Below are 3,894 nucleotides of genomic sequence, written 5' to 3' on the forward strand. Positions count from 1 at the left end.
TAATTCTTCCTTTATTTCCTCTCAATAGTTATAAATTTATATAATTCCCTTCCCAGGACATATTTAAGCTCCAGATTGATTCCCACCTATATAGGAAGATTTAGAAATCCTAGGCAACAAAATGCTTAAGACTTCAGGACCTGGAGAGGCCGGCCCAGTGGCACAGCAGTTAAGTGTGCACGTTCCACTCCTGGCAGCCCGGGATTCGCTGGTTCGGATCCCTGGTGTGGACATGGCACCGTTTGGCACACCATACTGTGGTAGGCATCTCACATACAAAGTAGAGGAAGATGGGCACAGATGTTAGCTCAGGGCCAGCCTTCCTCAGCAAAAAGAAGAGGATTGGCAGCAGTTAGCTCAGAGCTAATCTTCCCCACAAAAATAAAAAAGAAGAATTTAGGATCTGGAGTCAGAAAGACCTGCTTCAAATCCTAGCTTTGCTGTTTAGTAGCCATGTGAATTTGGGGCAAGTATTTTAAGTTTTAGGCCTTAGTTCTAACCTCACCTATCTATTTAAAGATGGCAGGTTTGTGGGGGTGAAAAGGGCATGGTCTGGGGCAAAAGAGACATAGTTTCAAATCTTGCCTCTGACATTTTTAGAATTCACATTTTTGAGGAAAATCTCACTTTCTTTCTGCTTCTATGTCTCATGTATAAAATGAGATAGTAATGCACAGTAAAGGATTGTGGTAAAGATTAAATGAGGTAAGCTCTTTTTCATAACACTTTGGCAGTGATCAGCTGCTTCAAGATGAAGCTGAACATCTCCTTCCCAGCAACTGGCTGCTAGGAACTCATTGCATTGGAGGATGAATGCAAACTTCCTACCTTTATGAGAAGAGTATGGATGCAGAAGTTGCTGCTGATGCTCTGGGCGAAGAATGGAAGGGTTGTGTGGTCCAGATCTGTGATGGGAATGACCAATAAGGTTTCCCCATGAAGCAGGCTGTCTGGACCCATGCCTGTGTCTGCTTGCTACTGAGTAAGAGGCACTCACTCCTGTTATAGCCCAAGGAGAACTGGAGAAAGGAAGCACAAATCTGGTTGAGGTGGCTTGTGGATGCCACTCTGAGTGTTGTCAACATGGTTATTATGAAAAAAAGGGAGAAGGATATTCCTGTACTGACTGATACTAATGTGCCTTGTTGCCAGGCGCCCCCAAAGAGCTGTCAGAATCTGCAAATTTTCAGTCTCTCTAAAGAAGATGGTGTCTGCCAGTGTGTTGTGAGAAAGCCCCTGAACAAAGAAGGGAGGAAAAGTAGGATCAAAGTGCTCAATATGCAGTGTCTTGTTACTCCACGTATCCTGCAAGACAAACGTCAGTAAATTGCTTTGAAGAAAGTGCACTAAAGAAAATAAGGACAAGTCTGCAAATATGATCAACTGTGGCCAAGAGAATGAAGGAGGCCAAAGCAAAATGCCAGGAACAGATTGCCAAGAGGCAGAGGCTATCCTTTGTCAGAGCTTCTACCTCTAAGTCTGAGTCCAGTCAAAAATAGGACTTTTCCGCTTCTCGGCGGTCCGGGGTTCACCGGTTTGGATCCCGGGTGCCAACGTGGCACTGCTTGGCAAAAGCCATGCTGTGGTAGGCATTCCACGTACAAAGCAGAGGAAGATGGGCATGGACGTTAGCTCAGGGCCAGTCTTCCTCAACCAAAAGAGGAGGATTGGCAGTAGTTGGCTCAGGGCTAATCTTCCTCAAAAAAAAAAAAAAAAATAGGATTTTTCAAGAGTAACAAATAAATCAGAGGTTACAAAAAAGATTAAATGAGACAAAAATCTATGAATATAGTTAACTACAAAAGACTTTGGAATATTATTTCTAGCTCCCAGAAGGGCTCTCTCACCTTCCTAGGCAGTGCTCAAATGGGTCAAAGAAGGAAAGAAAGATAGGATGTCTTCAATGTCTTCAACTTGCTTTTCATGGTACTTGAGGCTTTCGGGGGTCTCTCTCACGTTCTCTAGTTCTCATACCCTCTCTCAGATATTGCTCCTGGGACACTCTCCTTTCTCTGTTTTAGGGCAGCTGCCAAGTCCAAATCAATAAACAACAATAACAACAAAATTGTTTGTCTTTAAATCTCTCAACTCTTGCCACAGAGTGGGTGTTTCTATCTACGATTTCATTTTCAAGTTCTGATGTCTTGTCTCTGAGGCTCTCCTCTGAGAGGGACGTGCCTCATAGAGCTATGCTGACCGTGATGAAGTGTGGGCTTGCTGCAGAGCCCGCCTGACAGCCCACTTATCACTGCAGCTGGTCCCAAGGACCAGCTGCTTTCAATGGTAGGGCGGCTGGTTGTCATATGGTTCTTTTGACAAGACCGCCCATGGATTAAGAAAGCCACGTGGGAAGTGAAGAGCTCTGAAAAGATCTCTCTGTGTGTTTCTATTCAGAACGAGCTCCCAACCAGTCCCAGAACAGGATGCCTTTACCATCACACTGCTTTCAACCTATAAGAGAATATCCCTCCATGGAAACCTGGAGTATTTGTGACTCAGAGGGCACAAATTCTATTTTGATTGTGAATAAAAAGTGTGAAGAATAGATTTTATGTGCACGGCAAAAGTTGTAGTTAGAAATTCTCCCCAAACCTAAACATTGCCAACCCAGAGACTGAAGAGCAATACTGGAGACTAGTTTGCATTAGGAATCTGTCCCGTATCATTTAGAATCTCAGGATGTTGTAGCTGGACACTCTAGATTTGGGGTCCAAACTCAAATCCCAGTAGGAGGCAAGCATATATCCTAAATGAGAGACTGCCTGGGAGGGACTGTGTCATCAGGAGAGGGCAGACAACTATGGGGCAGATGTAGCTTCGCTTCTGGTAATTTTTGCCTTGATGCTCATTGCTGTCAGATTCTCCAGTTTATTAGGAGAAACTGGATTTTAATGTGAAATCCTTCAAAATATTTAATATTAAATAATTAAACAAGCAAAAAAAGCACCATGTGGGCCAAGTGGTTGCTGTGTTATAATGGGCAATCTAGTTAATGGACTTTTACTGTTTTCTAGAAACTGAGTCTCAGCAATGAGAAGTGACTGCCTCACAGAAAGTTGTCAGAGACAATTATTCTAGACATGCTTGATGGTAAGGCCCTAGTCTAAAGTTCATTTATTAAGACCTAGTCCATGGCCACTTAACCCCTAAAAGTACACAGATGGAACCTAAGTATGGTAGATCAAATGGTTAATCTAATTCTTCACTCTCCTTTAAATAGGATGTATATTCATGACATTGCCGTGGCTTTGCTCTGGATGGAGTGTATCTAACCATCCTTGACTTTGAGCTTGACCTGGTGGCTTGCTTTGACCAATGGGATGTTAGAGTACATGACTCAAGCAGAGGCTTGAAATGTGCTAACATGGTCGGTCTGCTCTCCACCGCCATCACTGTGAGGAGAACATGTCCCAAGTAGATGCTAGTACAGAAGAATGCCACATATGAACCTAACTTGCAACATGGAGCTAAGTCAAATGGAGTTCAGACATGGTTAACCAAACCCCAACCAGTGTGCTGATGAGTGAGCATGAAGTAATATTTATTTATTTTTCTATGTCACTGGAATTTTTATGGTTGTTTGTCATGTAGTGATAGCTGATGAATACACTACTGATTGTGCTCCCATCCAATCCAGGGGAAATTTTATATCCTTAGTGGAACTCCAATTACCACTTCCTCCATACAAGATAGATAGACAGATAGATAGATGGATAGATAGATAGATAGTTGGATAGATAGACAGATGATAGATAGATGGATAGATAGATAGACAGATGATAGATAGATAGATAGATAGATGATAGACAGATGATAGATAGATAGATGGATAGATAGACAGATGATAGATAGATGGATAGATAGATAGATGATAGATAGATAGATGATAGATAG

The 3,894-nt window shown here is 42.5% G+C and overlaps 1 pseudogene; it reads left to right on the plus strand.

Annotated features, from left to right (window-relative positions):
• The first annotated feature begins 751 nt into the window (after window positions 1-751).
• On the plus strand, window positions 752-1,499 carry LOC100061516 (small ribosomal subunit protein eS6-like; annotated as a pseudogene).
• Window positions 1,500-3,894: the final 2,395 nt, after the last annotated feature.

The sequence above is a fragment of the Equus caballus genome, chromosome 23 (genome assembly GCF_041296265.1).
Source record: "Equus caballus isolate H_3958 breed thoroughbred chromosome 23, TB-T2T, whole genome shotgun sequence".
NCBI lineage: Eukaryota > Metazoa > Chordata > Mammalia > Perissodactyla > Equidae > Equus > Equus caballus.